This window comes from Elephantulus edwardii, unplaced genomic scaffold (genome assembly GCF_000299155.1).
Source record: "Elephantulus edwardii isolate Elephantulus edwardi_28Jun2011 unplaced genomic scaffold, EleEdw1.0 scaffold00197, whole genome shotgun sequence".
Classification (NCBI taxonomy): Eukaryota; Metazoa; Chordata; class Mammalia; order Macroscelidea; family Macroscelididae; genus Elephantulus; species Elephantulus edwardii.
This window is the reverse complement of record NW_006399947.1, coordinates 5,649,162-5,661,533: the sequence shown is the minus strand read 5'-3', so window position 1 is coordinate 5,661,533 and position 12,372 is coordinate 5,649,162.

The window sequence follows — 12,372 nt, the reverse complement described above, 5'->3', positions numbered from 1 at the left end:
ACCGGGCCAATTGGTAGCATCAGGATGGATGGTGAAGGGATTGAAATTATTAATAGCTTTACTTTGCTTGACTCCACAGTCAACACTCTTGGCATCAGCAGCCAGGAAGTTAAAAGACGTGTTGCAATGGGAAAGTCTGCTCTTAGGGACCACTCCAAATTACTGAGGAGCAAATGGTGTCACTCTGGACACTAAGGTGCACCTGATACAGGTCATGGTCTTTGCAGTCACTTGTTAGGTGTCAGAGTTGGACAATGACTAGGGAGGATAGAAGGAGAATTGATCCCTTTGAGCTGTGGTGCTGGAGAAGAGTATTGAATGTACCGTGAACTGCTAAGAAAACAAACAGGTTCATCCTGGAGAGGGTTAATCTGGGCTACTCCTTGGAGGAAAAGGTTCTAAAGCTTCGTCTGACATACTTTGGACATGTTGTAAGGAGGGACAGGTCCTTGGAGAGGGACATCAGGCTTGGGAGGGTGGAGGGACAGAGCAAGAAGGGAAGACCCTTTATGAGGTGTATTTACTCAGTGACTGGAGTAATTGGGGTGGGCGTTTCAGAGACAGTGAGATTGGCACAGGACCGAGCAGGGTTTAGGGCTGTTGTGCATAGAATCGCTATGAGTCGCAAGCAACTAGATGTCACCTAACAACAATAGCTGCATGTCTAAAGCTATTTTTGTCTCTAAGGAACATTCTGAGAGCACTGTTTCAAACATATAGTCTGTAAATTGTTTTTCAGGATGTGCGTATCTGTCTGCTGTACCGTTGTAACTTTTTGGTTGCTGTGATGTTGAAAGCTATGCCACTAATATGTCAAATGTCAGAAAGGACATCTTTGTGGACAGGTTTTAGTAGTAGTTTTTGTTGTTGTGTGCCATTGAGTCAGAACTGATCCATAGCTGACCCTCCAGTGGATTTTCAGAAACAGTAATTACATGGGAGAAAGACTGCTCATTCTATGTCACGGTTTTAGTAGAGTTACTAGATTAAAACAGACTGGGAAGCACTATTGGCTAGTAACTTCTTAAATAGCACTCTTCTGAAAATTTTATTAATAATAGAGGACCATTGATAGGTTTAATATTAGAGATAGAGCCCAGATTGTAGTCATTCAAGATGAAGAGAAAGAGCAGCAAACATACTTTAATAATTGAAATATGGAATGTACAATGTAAGAATGTAGGGTAACTAGAAATTGAGAAACATGCATTGGAATGCTTGAACATTAACATTCTAGGCATTTGTAAAATGAAACAAATTAGCATTGGCTATTTTGAATCCTATTATGCCAGGAATAAAGAACAGAAGAAAAATGGTTTAAATTCATAGTTAAAAGATATTTTCAGGTTCTGTTATAATGTATAAAGTTGTGACTTATAGGTTACTAACCATCTGCATATAAGTCATATTAATATGACTATTATTCAAATATACAAAGCAATATCTAAAGCCACAGAGTGTGAAATTGAAAGGTTTTTACCAAATCTTAGAGTCTGAAATTGACCAAACATGAAATAAAAATGTGTTAATGATTATTGGTGACTAGAATGCAAAAGTTGGAAAAATAAGCAAGGAATACGTTGTCAGAAAATATGCATTTGATGACAGAAATGAGGAAATCAAATGATCTAATTTTGTACATTCAATTTTTGTTCATTGCAAATACCTTTTATAAAAAGCACAAAGGCAACTTTGCACGTGAACATCACCTGATAGACTACATAAAAATCATGTTGACTACATCGTGGAAGGAATCATGAGAGAAGCATATTGTCAGTCAAACCCAGGCTAGGTGGACCATCAATAACTCAAGTGCAAGCTCCAAGTGAAACTCAAGTAAGTAAAACAAGTCTACAAAAAACAAATACTACATGGTGCCACTGTTGTAAAACAGGACTGACATCAGGGTTGGGGGGAGACTGAGAAAGATGGATTAAATAATGTATACTGCATTTAAAGAGATGAAGGAAAAAATTGTTTAAAAGGGATATGTGATTAGATATTTTTGTCATGATGGGAGTCCAGAGCAAAGGCTGCATAGTGGAGTGGACCTGGGGGGGGAGGGACTTTAAAACAATGAAAGCATTTTTCTTTAACTTTCCCAAGAGGGGAGTGTACTGGGGCAGGAGGGTTGGGAGGGGAAGGAAGTACAACAATGAATGAATGGAAATCCAAACTCTCTGTAAATTTTCATTGAAATTAATAATAAATTTTTTTTTAGAAAAAGAACCAAAATAAGATCTTAAATCTATCCCACATTCATTTAGGAATCATCTGAAGAGGAAATTTGAAGTATTGAACAATAATTATAGAAGAGAATGAGTTGTGGGATGATACCCAAGATAGCATCTATAAAGAAAGCAAAAGGTCTTCACAAAGAGAATAAAGGAGAGGAAGAACGGAAATAATCCCAAATTGGGTGTCTGAAGAGACCCTGAAAATTACCCTAGAGCACCAAGAAGCCAAAACAAAGGGGAGTGATGCTAAAATAAAATATCTGAACAAAATTTTAAAGGGCAGCTCCAGAAGACAAAACAAAATAACTGGAGAATAAAAAGAGAGAAATTCACCTAACATTTTTGAAACTGAAGAACTGAAATAAAACCAAACAAGTTCAAGTCTTGAGTTGCAATACTGAAAGATACTATGGGCAAAATTTTGAATGACGTAAACAGCACCAAAAGAAGATGGAGGGAATACAAAGAATAACTGTACCAAAATGAACTGGCCAACACTGAAATATTTCAGGCAATACCATTTGATCAAAAGCTGATAGTAATTAAGGAAGAAATTCGGGTTGCACCGAAAGGCATTGGTAAAAAATAAGGCCCAGCTTTTCATGAGATGCCAATTGACATATTTCAAATAATAGATATAGCCCTGGACTTGCAAATCTATCTATGCCCGGATACTTGGAGGACAGCTGACTGGACAATAGACTGGAAGAGGGCCACATTTGTTTCTATTCCAAAGTAAGATGGTTTAACAGAATGTGGAAATTATCAAATCATGTCATTAATATCACATGTAAGCAAAATATTGATGAAGATTATCCAAAAATAACGAGAACAGGGAACTCTCAGAAAGTCTACACTAATTTTACAAGAGACAGTGACATCAGAAATATTTGTTTATTTATAATGTTTATTTGTGTTTTATTGACTATTCAAAGGCTTTTGACTATGTAGATCATAACCAATTATGGCTAACATTGAGAAGAATGGGGATTCTAGAACACTTACTTGTGTTCATGTGAAACCTGTACCTAAACCAAGAGGCTGTTGTGTGAACAGAACAAGGGAATACTGCATGGTTTAAAATCAGGAAGGCTATGTTTCAGGGTTGTATCCTTTCTTCTCACCTATTCAATCTTTATGCTGAGAAAATCTATTAAATCCAGATTCCTATGAGTCAAAGATGACTCAGTGGCATCATTTAACAATACAAATGAAGGAAAAGTATTAAAATTAAATTTTCATTATATTTGTTATATTGTTAACTATTGTTGAGTATGACTCATAGAGACTCAGTGAGCAATAAAGTATCCTATCTTGCACTATCCTTACCATTCATGGCATATCTGAGTCCATAGCCAGAAACACTATATAAATCTATCACGTTGAGGGTCTTCCTTTCTTTGATTACCCTCTACCTATCCAATCATGATTTCCCTTTCCAAGAAACGGCCTCTCCTAACAACATGTCAAATATGTGTGAGAGGAAGCTTCATCATCTTTGCATTCAAGGAACATTTTGTTAGCACTTTATTCAAGCCGTAACTATTCTATTGCCAGTCCAGTCATTGGACATTCTGCACTTCTCTCCAACACCAAACACAAATGTATACATTCTTCTTCTGTCATCCTTACTCATTGTCTCCCTTAGACTTTAAATTGACATCATTGCTCTGAAGAACTTTGCAGAGATCGCTGACAGTAAACTTTCTCAGTACTATATATTGTTGTTATGTGCCCTCAAGCTACCTGCAAACCACAGTGAACCTATATAGTGCAGTTCTGCATCCTGCCCTGTCCTGAGCCAGTCTTACAAATTCTAACACACCAACCCCCATTGCCCCAGTTACTGTGTCAACCCATCTCATCAGGGGTCTTCCTCTCCTGTGCTATCCCTCCACCCTTCTAAGCATGATTTCCTTCTCCAAGCACTAGCCTCAAAGGAGAGGCTTTCCTTCACCCTCTCTTAGACAGACCTATTTGTTTTCTTGTAGTCCATGGTATGTTTAAGACTCTTCTCCAGCACCACAATTACTGTGTCAATCCACCCCTTCTGGGATCTTCCTCTCCTGTACTATCCCTCCACCATTCCAAACATGATGTCCTTCTCCAAGGAGCAGTATTTCCTGGCCACAGGCCCAAAGTATGTGAGATGGAACATCAAAATTCTAGCCATCAAGGATAGACTTGGTTTCACCCTCCCCAAAACAGACTATTTGTTTTCTTAACAGTCCATGGTATGTTCAAGGCTCTTCTCCAGCACCACAATTCTAAGACATTGAGTATTCTATCATCCTTAGTCTTTATCCAGCTCTCTGATGCATAGCAAGTAAAGGCAAAGACCATGGCCTGGATTGTAGCTAACCTTGAGGAAAATTGCAATCCCAGAACACTTGACTGTGCATTTGCGAAACCTATACTTGAACCAGGAAGCAGTCCTCAGTACAGAGCAGGGAAACACTGCATGGTTCAAAATCAGGAAAGGAGTGTGTCAGGGATGCATTCTATCTCCATAACTTTTCAATATATATGCAGAACAGATCATTAAGGAAGAAAGTCTTTAGGAGGAGAAACATGGCATCAGGATTGAAGGTAGACTCATCAACAACCTACGTTATGCATATGACACAATATTGCTTGCTGAAACTGAAGAAGACCTGAAGCACTTGCTGTTTAAGGTCAAAGGCTGTAGTCTTCAATATGGACTGAAACTTAACATCAAGACTACAAAAATTCCACCTTTGGGCCAATTGGTGCACAACAGATAGATGGAGAAGAGATTGAAGTTCTGAATTACAGCTATATTGCCCCATAATCAAACTCTTAACACCAGCAGTCAGGACATCAAAAGACAAGTTGCACTGGGAAAATCTACTGTCAGGGACCTTTCCAGGAAGTTATATACATCTCCTGATCTCCTGGCTGCTGGTATTAAGGAGTTTCACTATGGATTCAAGGAATATACTTAAGTAAATAAATAACAAAAACAGAAATCTTTTGAATCTGTGTTCTATTTTGTATGAATTTGAAAGATTAAAACAAACAAACAAACAACAACAACAGAAAAAGCCCAACAACAGAGTACCATTTAAATTATGCAAAGAGTTACTTCTGTTGATTTCTCCAGAGGACTGCCTTAGCCTCATGATCCTTAAAGGGCATGGATTACATGGAGAAAGAGTTCATTAGTTTTCTGATAAATGAGAAACATCTGTGAGGTTGATAAGTTGTTCATCTGGAAAGGACAAAGCAAATACTATTAATACTTTATTAAGAAAGCAGAAGCAGTACCAATTATCCCCAGATGATTATATAGAGAGAATTTATGTTCACTAAATGCACTGGAATTTTTTTTTTTTTGTAATGTGAAATTTAATTTACACACTCTGACTGGTTTTTTTAGAAAAAAAAAAAAGCCCTGTAGCCTTTTTATTCATTTATTAAAATGTCAGCTAAAAATCACTTTAGTAGGAATATAATTTATATTTACTATTTTAAGATACAGCAATTATTTAACCTTGATAAATGATGATTTGATGATTTTTATTGTTTTTGTGTACTAATAAGTCAGAACTGACCCATAACCCTCCAGTGAGTTTTCAGACACAGTCAACTGTACAGGAGATTGTCCATCCTTCTCCTGAGGAGCAGCTTGTGGACTTGAACCTACTGCCTTCAGGATTGTAGCACAGCTTCTTGCCACCAGGCCATCAGAGCATCCTGCTGATTATAGAAAAATGAATAATATTTTCCTATTTTTACTCTCACAAAAGAAAAATTTGTTGGGGAAAAATATTTCTAAACCTGGAAAGTTTATTATTAATTATTTTCAAGGTAAAACAGGAAAGTTGTATTTTCATTTATTCACTGTTGCACATTTTCCTGCCTGCCCCCCTCTGCCCAGATCACTTTTGAAAAAGAAATCGTTCATTGTTGAATAATTTTCTTCTTCCCCCTGTTCACTTTGTTATGCACTTCTTATTCTGGACTGTTGTCATACAAATAATTCTTAATCACATATTCTTTTCTTTGTTGTTAATTTTCAAAAAATTTAATAAACTTGAGAATATAAGAAAACCCAAAAATTCCTTTTACTTTTGAAATGTCCAATGGATGAGGAGACAAGATGAATAAGTACAGTGACTATAACAGTGGGCACAAAAATGTCAGAGATTGTGATGGCTCAGCCTAGGGCAAGATTCAAATCTGTTGTTCGTAGGGTTGCTGGGAGTTGTCATGGACTCCATGGCCTCTAATAACAACAGCGTGTAACCGTCCAAAATCAAACTCCACAGTAGCTCATTCAGTACACTCATGGCAAGAGCAACTTTCTTAAACATTTCTTTTGTTCATCTGTTCCAGTACAGTATTCATTATTTATCCCCTCTTTTCTTAGTTACCCCTAACCTCCACGTTAATCCTGTTTTATAACAATGGTATTATGCAGTATTTGTCCTTTTGTGACTATGATATTTCACTCAGCACAATGTCCTCCAGGGTTACCAAAGCTGCATCAAATTTTTTCAGTTTCTTATTTTTTAGTGCTGTAGATTATTCCTTTTTGTGACTATATTGTAGTTTTTCTATTCATTTATTTGTTGATGGACACTTGTGTTGCTTCCATCTCTGCTTTGTAAATAACACAGCAATGGACATGGTTGTGGATATACCTGTTTACCTGTTTGGGAAGCAACTCTCATTTTTTAGGGTATATTTCTAGTGATGTAATTGCTGTGTCAAATGGTATTCCTATTTCCAAGTTTTTGAGAGAGTGCCATATCGCTTTCCATAGTGGTTGCACCATTTAACCCTCCCACCAGCTGTGAATAAGGGTTTCAGTTTCTCCACAAACTGGGCAGTATTTGTTGTTTGCTGCTCTGAACTTTGCTATTGTTACTGGGGTGAGATGATACCTCATAATTATTTTTATTTACATCTTTCTGAGAGCTATCGATTTTGAACACTTTTTTCATGTGGTTGTGTTGCAGGCCAAGGGTAAAGTATTTTTATAATTATTAATCATGAGACAGATAGCCAGGAATGAGATAGAAGAGAGACTATGAAAAGCAGGGGCCAGCAAGTTCTTGACTGAAGACCCCATTCCGGCTTCCCTGTATCTTTATTGACAATTATCAGGAAGTAAATCACAAAGAAAATTCAATGCAAATGAAGCCAAGCTCTTTCTATTGAAAACCTTCCTCCAGACTCAGGAGGGAGGGGTCAGCAAATACAATGCAAGAATCCAACAAACCCTTAAGGATGCCTTAGTGCCTCCGGCTGAACTCTAGCTTGAACTGTGCCTCCGCCACATCCTGAAATAGCTTCAGTTTATTACAAATATTTAGTATTGGCTTCCCATATGTTTGTTCATTATCTGAATGTCTTCTTTGGTGAAGTGTTGTTCATATGTCCATTTTGCAATTGGTTTGTTTATCTTGTTAAGGTGCTAGAGCATTCTATAAAATTTAGATATTAGTTCATTATCAGATTAATTGTTACTAAATACTTTTCCCCAGTCTGTGGCTTTCCTTTTTTCCCTGTTGGAGAATTTTTTTGATGTGTATGTTGTTGTTGTTATGTGCCGTCGAGTCACCTGCGACTCATAGCGACCCTATGTACAATAGCCCTAAACTCCGCTCTGTCCTGTGCCAATCGCACTGTCTCGGACACTCCCATCCCAATTCTCCCAGTCACTGATTCAATCCACCTCATAGAGGGCCTTCCCCTCCTGCGCTGTCCCGCCACCCTCCCAAGCATGATCATGTCCTTCTCCAAGGACCGGTCTCTCCTCACAACATGTCCAAAGTAAGTTAGATGGAGCCTCAGAATCCTTGCCTCCAAGGAGCCACCCGGTTTAACCCTCTCCAGGACAAATCTATTGATGTGTATAGGGATTTGATTTTTAGAAGGTCCCTTCATCTATTTCATTCTTTCTTGGTTGTAGGTTTTCAAGATGCTTGGAAGACTGTTTCTATTATGGATTAGGGATTCTAAACTTTTTGTAAGCTTTTTCTGAAGACAATTATATGCCATGATTTTATTCCTAACTCCTTCATCCAGTTTGATGGAGCCATGTTGATTTTTCTGTAAGGTTTGGGTCTTGCTTGAGTTTTTTACAGATAGATGATTTTCCAATTTTGCCAACACTATTTGTTAAAGAAGCTTTCATTACCCACTTAAGTGATTTGTCTCTTTGTCCAAACTCGGTTGACCATAGATAGATGAGCTGATTTCTGGGTTCTCAATTCTATTCCAATAGTCTGTACTTCTGTCACTGTACCAGCACCACACTTTCTTGAGAACCATGGCTCTGTACATGATTTGTGGTCAGAGATTGAGGTGCCTCAGCCTTGTATCTCTTCTTCATAAGTTTTAAAGCTAATTCCCCCCCTTTTTTATATTAAATGTTATTAATTTTAATGAATATTTACAGAGATTTTGGTTTTCCATTCATTCATTGTTGGACTATTTTCTCTACCCTCCACCCAGTTCGTTACTCTTTTTTGTCCCCCCCTTGAAATTGTCCCATTTCCACAGTGCTTGTCACTGCCAGTTCTGATTAATCTCCTTTGTCAGTGTGTCCTTTGCCATTCCCTATCACTCCTCCCTGAGAGAAACTTCACCCTAATTCATAAGGAAAAGAGGACAGCATATTCTCTTAGCTACATCCTGCTGAAAAGGGACGCTATAGGTTTCAGGGTGAAGATCTTCTCTCACTACTCTAAAGGGCCCCTTTGCCAATAGGAAACACGTAGACTATTGTGGAGATTGATTTTGGAATTTAGATGCACTATTATCAATTGTGCTTAGCTGTACATGTTCATATCCTTGAAGATGTATCATGGAAGTGTTGCAGCCTAGAAGACACAAATTTAACTAACAAATTAAAAGTACATGAGTCAAAAATTAAAAGCAATAATATCCCAAGCATAGGTTCTAACAGTGGCACAAATCAAGTTACAGAGGGAAGGTAGTTCTTAGAATAAAAGTCTTATTGACTAGCACTTTGTCTATTATAGTATAAAGGTTAGGAACCACAAGATGTAGAGGCTCAACTATGTTATTTATTGTTCTGAAGTCCTGGACCAAATTCCATCTACCACTAGGTTGTTTTACAGCTTTAAAGTCAATTTTCAATGAACTTTGTTAAAGAAGAGTTACTAAAACAAAAATATATTATTTCCCCAAATATCTTACAATATTAAAATGAAAAACTTGAAGATATATAGTTATTTTTAGAAATGCTTTGTGGTTTCATTTTGTTTTGTGATTTGAGTGATAGTTTACAATGCAGTTTGTTTTTTTCAGCCATTTTCACACATCTTTGTTTGATAATATTAATTACACTACTCACAATCTAAGAACACTTTTCCTACTTCTTCCTCATAATTTTAATTTATATTATTTCTTTTATCCTTCCTCTTCCCTGCTCCTTTAACAATATTGCTGTTGTTGATTGGCATCAAGTCGAACACGATTCATAGCAACTCCATGAATGAAAGACCTAATGTCTTTTTATTAGTTTCTTGAAGTTCATAGAATTTTCATAGGCATGTGGTTTAGGAAGTGGATGCCACTCCTTTTTCCAAGCCTATCCTACAACTGGAAACTCCACCAAACACTGTCTACATTGGTAAATCATTATGGTATTTGATACCCCAATGGCACTGGTTTAGCACCACAGCAAACCTAGATTACTTCAGTTCAACAAATTGACAGGCAGTGATGTACAAAGTGAAAGAATGTTCCTCTAAAATATAGCAACATTAGTATCACTTAGCAGTGGTTGTCTTCAAGCTGACTACATAGCAACCCTATGAACAAAAGACAAAAACTCTGTTCTACAATTAACATCTTTTTTTATGTTTATGAAGTTTATAGTTTCCAGAGGCATCTGACATAGGAAGTGGATGCTACTCCTTTCAAACCTGAATCAATCTGGAAGCTCCTTCAAACGAGGTCTATGTTGGATAAACATCATGGCATTTGACACAGCTATAGCACATTGATTGGCAACTCCAAGTTATTCAGTACAGCAAATAGACAAAATGACTGCTGTACCACTCAAAGAATGTTCATTCTCATATTAATAAATTTAGCCTGAAGGCCACAGACCCTTGAGTCCAACAGAATTTTCAAGACACACCTGGTATATGATGTTGACAGTGCTCTACCCTTGGGCCCTTGTCGACTATGGCAAAAGCTGCTGTGCAGGGAAAAGCAATTGACACAAATCAAACATCATCAAAGAAAATACCTTTTAATATGTTGTTGTTGTTGTTATGTGTCTTTGAGTCGCTTGTGACTCATAGCGACCCTATGTACAAAAGCCCTAAACTCTGCTCTATCCTGTGCCAGTCGCACTGTCTCTGACACTCCCATCCCGATTATCCCAGTCACTGAGTCAATCCACCTCATAGAGGGCTTTCCTCTCCTGTGCTGTCCCTCCTCCCTCTCAAGCATGATGTCCCTCTCCAAGGACCGGTTCCTCCTTAAAATATGTCCAAAGTTTATTAGACGAAGCCTCAGAATCCTTGCCTAAAAGGAGCCACCCAGTTTAACCCTCTCCAGGGTGAATCTGTTTGTTTTCCTAGCAGTCCATGGTATTCTCAATACTCTTCTCCAGCAGCACAGCTCAAAGGCATCAATTCTCCTATCCTCCCTAGTCATTGTCCAACTCTCTGATGCATAACAAATGATTGCAAAGACCAGGGCCTGTATCAGACACACCTTAGTCTCCAGAGAGACACCATTGCTCTACAGAAATTTGGAAAGGTCCCTAACAGCAGACTTTCTCATTGCAATATGGCTACTGGTGTCAAGAGTGTTGACTGTGGAGCCAAGCAAACTAAAGCTGTTAACAATCTCAATCTCTTCACCATCCATCCTGATGCTGCCAATTGGTCCAGTGGTGAGAATCTTTGTCTTCTTGACATTGAACCTCAATCTATATTGAAGGCTGCAATCCTAGACCCTCTGCAGCAAGCGCTTCAGGTCCTCCTCAGTTTCAACAAGCAGGGTTGTGTCATCTGCATAACACAAACTGTTGAAGGATCTTCCACCAATCCTGATGCCACATTTCTATAGCCCTGATCAAGCGCCCCTTAGTCTCCAGCCTGACATCGTTGCTCTTCAGAGCAACTCAAGACTCTTGAGAGCAACTCTCAAACTCTTGAGAGGTTCCTCACAGGTGACTTTCCCAATGCAATACATCTCTTAATTTTGTGGCCGCTGGTATCAAGACTGTTGACACTCATTAATTCTTCTTCTATTCTCCCAAGTCATTGTCTAGCTCTCTGATTTATAGTAAGTGATTGCAAAGACTGTGGACTGCATAAGGCACACCTAGTGCCCAATGTGACATCGGTGCTCTTCAGTAATTTAGAGAGCTCGCTACAGACTTTCCTATTGTAATATGTCTTTTGATTTCTTGGCTGCTGGTGACAAGAGTGGTGACTGTGGAGCCAAGCAGACTAAAACTGTTAACAGTCTGAATCTCTTCACCATTCATCCTCATGCTGCCAATTGGCCCAGCTGTGAGAATCTTTGTTTTCTTGATATTGAGCCTCAATTCATATTGAAGGCTGAAATCCTTGACCTTCTGCAGCAAGCACTTCAGGTCCTCCTCAATTTCAGCAAGCAGGGTTGTGTCATCTGCATAACACAGATTGTTGATGAATCTTCCTTCAATCCTGATGCCATACTTTCCTCATATAACCAAGCCTTAAAGATAATCTGTTCTGCATATAGATTGAGAAGGTATGGGGATAGGATACATCCCTGGCATACACACTTTCCCAATTTGAACCATGCAGTGTTTCCTTACTCTGCTCTGACGACTGTCTCCTGGTCCAAGTATAGGTTTCGCTTTAGCATGATCACGTGTTCTAGAATTCTCATTCCTCTTAGAGTTAGCCATAGTGTGTTGTGATCCACTCAGTCAAACGCCTTTACATAGTCAATAAAACACAGATAGACATTCCTCTGGTATTCCCTGCTTTCAGCCAAGATCCATCTAACATCAGCTACAACGTCCGTAGTACCACAACACCTTCTAAACTCAGGCTGGACATCTGGGAGTTCTCTGCTGATGTACTGTTTTTGGATAACCTTCAGTAGAATCTTGCTTGCATGTGAA